The sequence below is a fragment of the Panthera leo genome, chromosome A1 (assembly GCF_018350215.1).
Source record: "Panthera leo isolate Ple1 chromosome A1, P.leo_Ple1_pat1.1, whole genome shotgun sequence".
NCBI lineage: Eukaryota > Metazoa > Chordata > Mammalia > Carnivora > Felidae > Panthera > Panthera leo.
The window spans coordinates 117,770,688-117,782,846 of NC_056679.1; the positions used below are offsets into that span (position 1 = coordinate 117,770,688).

A 12,159-nucleotide genomic window follows, 5' to 3' on the forward strand; every position below is an offset into this window, starting at 1 on the left:
AAAAGCCATGTTATAACCATGAGGCAATAAGTGTAAGGATAGAGTGAGGGCTAGAAAGAACTTCTTAATATTTGGCCAATGCTGGGACTCCTGCTTCTGGACTTCTCCTAAGTAAATAACAAATATCCTTATGGTTTAAACTTTAAGTCACTGTTAGAGTTTTCTGTGACTTGAAATTGAAGACATGACTCATTGTTACAGCAGATGACTCAGGTCTTCCTTGGGGTTTATGCTGGTATTTTGAGGATATACATTTGGGGGAGCTGTAAAATCCAGGAAAGCTTAGAACTGCCAATGAGAAAAGTAGAACCATCTAAAACAGATACCGAACCCTGATGACATCATTTGAGCCATGTCTGAAGCCAGATATATCGTTAAGTTCAATAACCGGGTGAATGGATGAGTGAAAACATAGGTAATTTTTATTTATTTATTTATTTTTTTTTTTACCATGAGGCTAGTTAGAGGAAATTCTGGAAGGATACTTATCTATTGCTGCACAATAGATTATCCCAAAACTCAATGACTAAAAACAGTAAGTTCAGTAAGGGCTACAAAGAAATGTGCTGTCAAGCCACGAAAAGACCTGAAAGGAAACTCAAGTGTGTTATCACTAAGTGAGAGAAGCCAGTCTGAATAGGCTATGTCTACTGTAATATTCCAAACGTGTAACATTGTGGAAAAGGCAAAACTAGAGAGATGGTAAAAAAAAAAAAAAAAAAAAAAAAAAATCAGTGGTTGCCAGCAGTTAGGGAGGAGGAAGGAATGAGTTAAGTGGAGCACAGAGAACTCTTAGGGCAGTGAAACCATTCTGTAAGATGCTGTAATGGTGGATACAGGTCTCTATACATGTGTCTAAATCTATGGAATGTGCAAGAATGAGCCCCTATGAAAACTATAGGCTTTGGCGGATTACAATGAATAAGTGTTAAGTTCATCGGTTCCAACAAACGTACCACTCTGGCGGGAGATGGTGATAACCAGGGAGGCTGTGCATGTGTAGGCACAGGAGGTATATGGGCATTCTCTGTACCTTCTCTTTTTTTTTTTTTAACATTTATTTATTTTTGAGAGGGAGTGTGTGAGTGGGAGAGCATCAGAGCGAGAGAAGGGCAGAGGATCTGAGGCAGGCTCTGCGCTGACAGCATAGAGCCCAGTGTGGGGCTGGAACCCACAAACCATGAGACCGTGACCTGAGTCAAAATAGGAAGCTTAACTGACGGAGCCCCCTGGGTGCCCCTGTACCTTCCTTTCAATTTTGCTGTGAACCTAAAACTGCTCTGAAGAATCCTTTTAAAAACATGTATTTTTAATCATCTCTCATGATTTCTAATGTGCTAGACATTCAGACAGGGTACAGTGGAGCCTCAAATGTAAGACTCACAGGCTGGAGCTGGAATCATGAGGCTCATTTACTCACAGGCCTGGTGGTTGATGCTGGCTGTCGGCTGGAACACTCACATAGGACCTCTCCTTGTGGCCTGGGCTTCCTCACAACATGGTGGCTGGGTTCCAAGGGCAACCATATCCTACAGACGTGAATGGCTTATCATGGAATGGACTTCAGAGCCACACTCTCTGGCTATGAATCTCAGCTCTACCATTTACTGATTGGGTAACTTCTGGTAAGTCACTTAATTTCTCTGTGCCCTGATTGCTTCATCCATAAAATATGAAAAATATCTTCCTTATAGTATATACTATTATAACCAAGAATAATTACCTCGGGGAGGAACAAATGATCTTAATAGATGTAAGACACTTAGAACAGTGCCTGGCACAGTTAGCCATCGCTAAGGGATCATTTTGAGATAGGTCTCAAAAGAGAATTAGGATTTGGTCATTGAAGAAGAGGGAGAAGGCATTATAGACAGGGATTATCAAAGGCACGGAGGCACAGAGGCTGTGGGTAAGTTGTTCACCAATTCAAGAAGTAAAAACACAGGACACAGTTAAATTTGAATTATTTCTAATGCCTATTTGCATATACTTTGAGATAAAAAAAATTACATGAGACATACTTATTCTAAAAACAGAGTTGTTTATCTGAAATAAATTCTAAGTATCTAAATTACACACCTGTTTATTTCATTATATTTCCCTGGTTATTTGGTTCTCCTTAATAGTTCCTCATTTTGCAGAATTTGCTTATAAAATTCCCTGAAGTTACAGTCTTTGTTCCATTTACATTTTAACATGATTTCTGCAGTGATCACATTCTTTTTTTTTTTTTTTAAGTTTTTTATTTTGAGAGAGAGCGAGAGCAGGGGAGAGGCAGAGAGAGAGGGAGAGAGAATCTCAGGCAGGCCGTACACTGTCAGCACAGAGCCTGATGCGGGGCTCGAACTCACAAACTGGGAGATCGTGACCTGAGCTGAAATCAAGAGTTGGACGCTTAACCGACTGAGCTCCCCAGGAAACCCCACATTCAACTTATTCTGTTCCTGACCAGTGAACATTTGTTAATGAGAAATCGTGCTCAGCATTAGCATTATGAGCCAGCATATGGAACATCTACTTGTAAAATGTTACCAACCCTGAGCGTTGCTCTTCAAATGTGATTGGCTGAAGCACATAATACCATCTTTCACAGTGTAACCTGCTTTTCCAACTCTGCAGGATTCCACTGCATCTCTTGATCAATAATTTTGTAAAATGTCCACCAGCAAAAAGAAGCATGGTCTTCAGTTTTTGTTCCTTTTTTCTTCTGTGTTACCCATGTTGATTCTACTTGTTCCCATGCTAAAAGAGTGTTGAGTAACATCCAAGTAAAATAATCAAATTTTGTAATGGATGAAACCCATTTCAAAAGATAATCATGGCAGGTGCTGAAATAGTTATCTACTGGACTGAAATTTATTTTCTGGTTTATACATAATGCCCTTTTTAAGAAGATTTTTGATAATAAAAGGGACAAGTTTTTCATCAATTCTCGTTTAACACATTCAACAAGTTCCTTAGTAATGGAGTACCTCCATTACACTGTTAGCTGTTCTTTCAATTTGCACAATCCTACTGCCAAATTGATACTGAAAACTATGAACAAGAAATAAGTAGGGGCACCTGATTGGCTCAGTCAGTAGAGCAACTGACTTCAGCTCGGGTCATGATCTCACAGGGTTCATTGGTTTGAGTCCCGGGTCGGACCGTGTGCTGACAGCTCAGAGCCTGGAGCCTGCTTTGGATTCTTTGTCTCCCTCTCTCTCTCTGCTTCTCCCCTACTCTCTCTCTCTCAAAAAAGAAAAAAAAAAGAAAGAAAGAAAAAGAAGTAAACTTCATTCAATGCATTATTTAAAAAGCCAACAGGGGGCGCCTGGGTGGCTCAGTCGGTTAAGCGTCCGACTCCAGCTCAGGTCATGATCTCGCCCTCCGTGAGTTCGAGCCTCGCGTCAGGCTCTGTGCTGACACCTCAGAGCCTGGAGCCTGTTTCAGATTCTGTGTCTCCCTCTCTCTCTGACCCTCCCCCATTCATGCTCTGTCTCTCTCTGTCTCAAAAATAAATAAACATTAAAATAAAAAAATTAAAAAAAAAAGCCAACAGGAATTTTGAACCAACAACTGGCTTCTTAGAGAGTATTTCTTAGAGAAAAAAACCCTTTTCTTTAGAATTCAAGTATCATCTCAGTCCTTCACATAAATGGAGGATTTTCTCAACTGTGTGTTAACGAGAATTAATGGTTTTTGAATGTAAGAGAAATGAAGAATACTGAATGCCAATAAAATCAAAATCCTTAAATTGCTCACTTAGAATAGTATCAATGCTGAAGTAAGAGACAAATTTCATGACAGTTACTCCAATCTCAGTAAAAAAGACATGAGTGGTGACTGGGTGGCTCAGTTGATTAAGCATCCGACTTGGGCTCAGGTCCTGATCTCCTGGTTCCCGAGTTCGAGCCCCATGTTGGGCTCTGTGCTGACAGCTCAGAGCCTGGAGCCTACTTCAGATTCTGTCTCCCTCTCTCTCTGCCCCTCCCCTGCTCATGCTCTGTCTCTCAAAAAGAAATAAACGTTAATTTTTTTTTAAAAAAAGACATCAGGTACTGTTGAGTAGCATTATGCAGAATATCAGCAGGATAACTAACCATAGAATTATTTATGTTGTGCTTCAACCTTGAATAAGCAGGATTTATACCCTTATACAAACATTCACCAAAAGTTATGTTCATATTATCTCCAACAAAAGCAGTAAAAAAAATTTTCAACAGTTCTTTTTTTATATACACAATAAAACTGTACATATTTTATGTATGTGATTTGATGAGTTCGGACATATGCATACCTCTGTGAACCATCACCACAGGCAAGGTAATACACATCTCCATCACCTCCAGAAGTTTCCTGGGCCCTTTTGGGGTGTGTGTGTGTGTGTGTGTGTGTGTGTGTGGTGAACTGTGTGTGTGTGATGAACTCAGTAAAAGAGTTTCTGCATAAATTTGCAGAAACTTTCTGAGGTCTTATCTGGAAGAGATTCTACTCAGAATAGCCCTATTAGCAAGCTTTTTTAACCAGAAAAATATTGCACGAAAGAAAAGTTGTTTCTGCCTTGAGATTACTTGCACTGTGGCTATGCCATAAGGTGAGACATTTAGATCTCTCATCATTTCAACAATACTAAATACAGCTTTTACAATTTTATTATAGAAGTGGATGCTACTATTTGAAAATTTTCTTACAATTTTAGAATCGGAAAACCCTTTCAGCAGTAGTATCTTTGAATGGTTATTTGAGCTTGAAGACTGATGATGATATACAGTGTGGAAGTCCATTACATTTCTGCTGCAAGTATTTTATCATTTTAACCTGAATCTCTCTTTTAAAAAAATCTGTTTATCACTCCCCTTAACACTAGTTGAGGAAATCATACATCTCTTATGCGTAGCTGTTACCATATGCTGGTTTATATGTGGCTTTCCACCATTTTTAAAATATGAAATGACCAGTTGCACACTGTGCAAACCTTAAAAGGAATTTTTCCTCGCTCACTAAATGACTTTGCTCAGAAAGTTCACAAAATTTATGGTTGCTTTGGTTTGTGGGGGGTTCAAATATACACAAATAAAAAATAGATAATAGAAACAAGTCCAAGAGTCAAAGAGATTGAATGTGAAGAGCTCACAGGTGCAACAATGCACCTGCACTCCGAAGTCTGATCTCACAACCAATCATAAACAGGGGTCCAGATGTTAAAAGGGTTGCATACTTGCAAACTAATATTAAATTGAACTTTATGTCTGACGCACAAAGATGAACTTCATGTTTGCTTGAAAGTGAGACATGTGCTTTTACGGCCAAGTCTCCCGAACAAAGCTAGAGCTGATTTTCTGTAAGGGGGGGGGGGGGGAGAGTGTGACAAGGAGCTGGTGGACTTTCAGAAGAGGAATTATTTAGGAATTTAAGGACCCTCAGCTGCGTTCGTGTATCGCTAGGGCAAGGCTGCTTTTGACTTGCTGACTTTGAAGCCTGGACTGTGGAATGAGGGACCTGCTGATTGGCTGTTGTCTAGGAGCACAGGGCTGTCACTGATTGGCTGGCTTTCAGAGGCATGGGGTTCTCCTTCCTCGAATCTCTCACTTTCGGAAGCCTGGTTACCGGGGTGAGTATCGCTGATTGGCTGATTTTCAGAACAAAAATCGCTATTTTTTAATAATGGTGGGTAGTGTTCACCGCTTGGGACTTTAGCCAAAGAACAGTATTTTCCTTTCCTGAATGTGAAAATAAGTACCTTTAATTTGCAGCCTTCCCTTTTATAATAACCTCAGTTAAACCTGCGGAGACCATAAGGGGTTGTCCAGATCTATATTGGTAGAGTTATGCTTTTCAGTTAGTGTGGCCATTTAATTGATTTAAATACCAATTATGGTGGAGGAAAAATAACTCTGAAACTTTTTAGTAACTTAATTTTAAAAAGCTGAGTACATGGCACACCTGGGTGGCTCAGTTGGTGGAGCATCCTTCTCTTGATTTCAGCTCAAATCAGCGTGGAAACTGCTTAAGATTCTCTTTGTCTCCCTCTGCCCCTCTCCCCTCTTTGTCTCTAAAATTAAAAAAAAATGGGGGCCCCTGGGTGACTCAGTCGGTTAAGCGTTCCACTCTTGATTTCAGTTCAGGTCATGATCTCCTGGTTAGTGAGATGGAACCCCGTGTCGGCTCTGTACTGACAATGCAGAACCTGCTTGGGATTCTCTCTCCCTCTCTCTCTGCCCCTTCCCTGCTCATGCTCTTTCTTTCTCTCTCAAAATAAATAAAAACATTTAAAAAATAAAATGATAATAAATTAGTTTTAAAAATAGGTTAAGAAAAAAGCTGAATACGTTCAGGGCATCCTGAAAGTTAATAGATAGTTAATAGAGCGTGCAGGACAAAGTACAGAACATGTCCTGTATAAACTGGCAACTCTGGGGAAAGTTCAAGAGTAACAGAAGAATCCCCACCCCCAACCCCCAACAGAAGGAACTGTAATTCTCATTTCCTCCTAAAAGGTCATTCATTATAGCCCTGCTTCTTAAAGGAGCATACTGGAAACAACATAAGTGCCCATCATGGGGAAACTGGTTGGATAAAGTTTTGCACATCTATACAATGGCATATAATGCAGCAGTTAAAAAGGAGGAGTTCTGTGAACTGCTATAAAGACTACCCCCATAGTTAAGTTAAAAAAAAAAAACAAAAAAACAAGGACGGGGCACCTGGCTGACCTAGTCAGTTAAGTGTCTGACTTTGGCTTAGGTCATGATCTTGCTGTTCGTGGGTTTGAGCCCCACGTTGGACTCTCTGCTGTCAGTGCAGAGCCAACTTTAGATCCTCTGTCCCCATCTCTCTGCCCCTCTCCCACCTCAAAAAATAAACATTAAAAAAAATAGGGGTAGCTGCATGGCTCAGTTGGTTGAGTGTCTGACTCTTGATTTTGGCTCACGTCATGATCTCGTGGTTTGTGAGTTTAAGCCCCACATCGGGCTCTGCATTGTCAGCTCAGAGCCTGCCTGGGATTCACTCTCTCTTCCTCTCTCTCTGCCCCTTCCCTGCTCTCTCTCTCTCTCAAAATAAATAAATAAAACAATTTTTTTTAATAAATAAAAAAGCAAGGTGCAGAACTCCAGGTATGGTATCATTTGTGCTGAAGTATGCATGGGGGTCATGGAGGTAGGAATAAATACATGTTCCTATAGACTATCTCTGGAATGATATTCTAGAACAGTTGTGGTGATCTCCTTGGGGGGAGGAGAACTGAAAAGCTGGGAAACTGAAGCAAAAGGAGCAGGAAGTCTTCCTTTTCATACTGCTTGATTTTTAAAATTTTTCTATCTATTTTACCTTGAGAGAGAGAGAGAGAGTGTGTGTGGGCATGAGTTGGGGAGAGAGGGAGAGACAGAGAGAGAGAGAGAGAGAGAGAGAGAGAGAATCAAGCAGGCTGCATGCTCAGTGCATAGCCTGATGTGGGGCTCAATCCCATGACCCTGGGATCATGACCCAGGGTCAGATCAAGAGTCAGATGCTCAACCGACTGAGCCACCCAGATGCCCCTTGTTTGATTTTTTTTATCCTTTGTGAGTGCATCACCTATGCTAAATGCTTCTGATTATTTTTATTTTTTTTTAAGTTTATTTATTTTGAGAGAGAGTGTATGTGCACACAAGCAGGGGAGGGGCAGAGAGAGAGAGAGGGAAAGAGAGAATCCCAAGCAGGTGCTGCGGTGTCAGCGCAGAGCCCGATGCAGGGCTCAATCTCACCAACTTCAAGATCATGACCTGAGCCAAAATCGAGACTCAGATGCTTAATGGACTGAGCCACCCAGATGTCCCACTTGTAATTATTTTTAAAACAGTGGTTTCAAAAATCAAGTGTGTAACCTGGGCATAGACAAAAGGCACAGGTTTGATACGTTTGAGGGTGTGGACAGGATGTTTCCTGAGCCTGGTGACCCTTCTGCTCTAGGGTGGACTTCTGAGGCTGGTGGACCAGCTGTGTGGGATGTTTCCCACATCTCCAAGTCTCTTCCACATCACAGCACAGGAAGCAGCCTGGGGCTGGAAGGAGAGCAATGTCATCCCACATAGCATATGACCAAGAAACAGAGCTCACAGTAAATGCACTAAATTTCACAGGCAGCCAAAGGAAACGGGAACCATTCTCATTATTCTGTGTAGAGTTCACTTCCTGGGAGCTCTCTGTTGCTGATGGAGAGAAACAAACAAACAAACAAACAAGAAGGGTACTCCGTAGCCTCCTTGGGATTTCATAGCTGAAAGTCTTCTCCCTGGAGAGTCAGTCTGACTTGAGAAGAATAGCTTCTTTCCTGGCAAAACCAGTTTTCTACAGCACAGAATGTGTTAGAGTATGATAAGCACTGGAAAACAGAGAGTTTGGGAGCAGAACCCACTGTAGCAGATAATCACTGTCATCCTAGGAGCTGATGTTCGCTGAGAAGGTATTGTGTTATGTGGACTGTGCTAGGTGCTTTGCATGCATTATCATGTCAGTCCTTAGAACAACTCTATGGGGTAGGCACAGTTATTCCAATTCTACTAACGAGAAAACTGGTATACAGAGGTTTAGAATTTCACCTGAGGTCATGATCTGGGGCTTGAACCCAGCTGTCGGCAGTCTTAGCCATTCAATCATACTTCCTCCAAAAGAGGGCTTATCCAACACAGCCTAAAAACCAGTTAAAAAGCACCAAGCATTCATTGAGCACCTACTGTGTGCCTGGGACTGGGAGAGGTACCATGGGAGACATTTGATGTTTGAGTGTTAGTGTGACTCTTGGAATGTGATTTTCTTTAATTGAGGTGAAATTCACATAACATGAAACTAACCATCTCAAAATGAACAATTCAGTGGCATTTAGTACAATCACAGTGTATAGCCATCTCTATTTAGTTTCAAAACATCTTCCTTACCCCAAAAAGGACCCACCTCCTCATTAAGCTGTTTCCCTCCATTCTTCCCTCTTCCAGCCCCTCTAGCCGCCAAATCTGTGTTCTGTTTCTGTGGATTTACCTATTTTGGATATTTCATATAAATTGAATCATAAAATATATGACCTGTGTCTGGCTTCTTTCACTTAGTATATTGTTATCAGGGTTTATCCACATTGTAATAGGTATCAGTACTCCATGCTTTTTTCTTTTATTAGTTTCCATAATATCATATACCACCCTTTGTTTATCCACCCATTGATGGGCATTTGAGCTATTTCCACATTTTGACTATTATAAATGTTACAGGACAGAGAACCAGTTCCAAACTTAGGTTCACCTGCTCACCGCTTGAAAATCAAGAGAGGAATGATGGAAGGAAAGGAAAGTTTGGTTTATTCAGGAAGGTGGCAACTTGGGAAGATGGTAGACTAATGTGTCAAAGACCATCTTCCCTGTCCAGGGGAAGCTGTAGGGTTTAAAGGAGAAAGCATGGGAAAAGGGTAGGGGGGGGCTACACCCAAGAGAAGCAGGTGCCCAGGTGGTTACTCATATGTGGACATGACCCTTCACAGACTTGCTGGATCAGTGGCAGCTGTTTTCGAAGGCTTATCTTCTGGAAAATTTGGTTCTTCGTGCCCCACAACCAGTGGTCTGCAAATGTGAAGGAAAGTAAGTCGTTTCTGCTGTGCATCAAGGGACAGGCTAGCAAGCAAGGAATGCATAAGCTTGAAGCAAGCTAACTGTTAGGACGGGCTGGAGTGCAGTAAATTTTAAAAAATAAAAAACCACTCAAACCACTGCTGTGAACATGTGTGTGCACGTACTTGAGTAGCTGTTCTCAGTTCTTTGGGGTTTACACCTAGGAGTGGAATTGCTGGGTCACATGGTAAGTCTATGTTTACCTTTTTGAGGAACCCCCAAATTGGAATGTGCTATTTTGACATTGGAGTCTTTTCTTGGTACCTTGGCTCTCTCCTATCCAAGCAAAGAAGAGAGCTCCTTTCCAGGGCGAACAAGAGAAACACAGTGTGGTGTAGTGAAGACACAGGCTGGCGTAGTTTTGAATCTCTGTTCTACCACTTGTTGATACTAGGTGTGTGGGCTAGTTGTAAGCCTCTTTGAGACTGTCTCCTTATGTGTAGAAATGGAGATGATCCCATCGTCCATCCATCCATCCCTTCACTGCATCTGCTGAGGCTGTTGTGGGCCAGGTGCTGGGGTCAGAGAAAGCCTTCATCGAATCTATGGAAGGAAAATGGGGTGGAGTGGGGAGGACCCAGGAGTGGATTTTTGTAAGCTTATTTATTTTGAGAGAGAGAAAGAGAGAGTAAGCAGGGCAGGGACAGACAGAGAGGGAGACAGAGAATCCCCAAGAATCTGTGCTGAGAGCACAGAGCCTGATACAGAGCTCAAACCCACAAACTGTGAGATCATGACCTGAGCCTAAATCAAGAGTCGGATGCTTAACCGACTCAGCCACCCAGATGCCCCAAGAATTTTTTTTTAATTTTATTTTTTAAAATTTACATCCAAATTAGTTAGCATATAGTGCAACAATGATTTCAGGAGTAGAATAATCTTTATTTTTTAAAGATTTTATTTTTAAATAATCTCTATACCCAACATGGGCTTGAACCTACAACCCGGAGGTCAAGAGTCTACATGCTCTACCAACTGAGCCAGCCGGGGGCCCCGAAAGCAAGAATCTTTTTGTCATGAGCATAATGACTCCCTTTAATCACAAGTAGTCAGTGAGTATGTCCAAGCAGGACTGCAGCCCATTCCTCTCTATCCCCAGCAGCAAACACAGGGCCTACAGAAAGAGATATGTCATTTAGGGTTCTGGAGTGGAAAGCAGCAGAAACTGAGTGGCTTGGTTTAACAGATATTCCTGGAAAAAAGATTACAATAGCTCCCAGAATCGAAAAAGTAACTAAGCACTCAGCCCTCCAGGAGGCCAGGAAGACACCAGGCCGTTATAGGCATGTTAGCACCAGCAGCCATGGATCTGCACCCCCCTGGGGCTCTGCTCCCATGCTCCGACCTTGTCTCCACCTGAGGGCGCCCTGCCCGGCTCCGGGAGCATCCTGCCACAGCTCAGGGCCTGAGTGCCATTACAGGTGCTGCCTGTCACTGTAGGTTGGTCTTTGCACGACTCCTGCTGCGGGTTTCTTCATGTTATGGTCATCAGAGGTTTGAATTCTCATTATGACAATTTTCTAGCAAATCCCAGTAACATGTCTTGAGCAAAAGTGTCTCTGTCTGAAGTCACTCCTGGGGCTGAAAGAGCAAAACTGGGTCTGGGACTGACAGTGAAAATCAGCTTGCACTGCCCAAGAATGAAGCCAGGAGGACAGAGAAGATAAAGCCAGCTGGAAAGCCAACAGGAAACACTTTCTCCCAAAGTCACGTAGAAACTATGAAATGTCATAAGGACCTCTCTTTGGGTGACCAATGCTTTCTGATCTGTGACAAAGGCCTTCTTTGCCATTCTCATCTATTACGGAGGACAACCAACTACTCAGCCACCCTCATGACACAACAGCTTTCAATCCCCAGTTAACTCTGCTTTTCTCAATCCTGAGTCCTAAAGAGTAACACGAGCAGTCCTGTGGAAGGCCCCACCTCACCACATCAAGGCAAGAGATATGATTGCATCACTGCAGGCTCCTTCCTGGTGGCCTCTGGCTGATGAGGCTTAACAGGACTGTCAGGGTCTGGAATAGAGGACTGTGATTGGCAGCCCTGCCAGGACCGTGGGATGGAGGGCTGAAGTTCGTCCAAAACAAGGTGGAATGCTGTTATTAGGGAACAGTGAAAGGACTGGGCTTCCAGACCCAAGACGTCCAAACTCCAAGAGTCTATGCTAACAATCATGCTAATTGTTATTATTGCGGTCGTGTTCTTAGCAAATGTCTTATAAAATTATAGATGATAATAATGCTTAACGGTGATTGGGCATTTGCTATGTGCCAGGCATTGCTTGTTTATTTAATTCTTGAAGCAACCTATTTTATAAGGTCTTCTGCCAGTTCTGGGCCATGCCATCTGTGAAGGGAGGGTCATCCAGCATGAAGACGAGAGGTTGCCAGCTTCCAGCTCTGGGTGCCACCTCAGTGACTACTCTGGCCTAGCAGTGTTCCCTGGATCTCTCTAGATCTTTGTTGGAGATGTATGAAGTTAGAAGTGGGTACTGGCCCAACACACCCTACTTTAGGTCAGGACTTGCACTCTACTCTGG

The 12,159-nt window shown here is 42.4% G+C and overlaps 1 long non-coding RNA gene across 1 annotated transcript; it reads left to right on the top strand.

Annotated features, from left to right (window-relative positions):
* The first annotated feature begins 1,312 nt into the window (after nucleotides 1-1,312).
* On the top strand, nucleotides 1,313-9,707 carry LOC122219613. The gene is made up of 3 exons (XR_006202493.1): nucleotides 1,313-1,625; nucleotides 5,427-5,593; nucleotides 9,491-9,707. It is a non-coding gene; the product is annotated as an uncharacterized LOC122219613 (long non-coding RNA).
* Nucleotides 9,708-12,159: the final 2,452 nt, after the last annotated feature.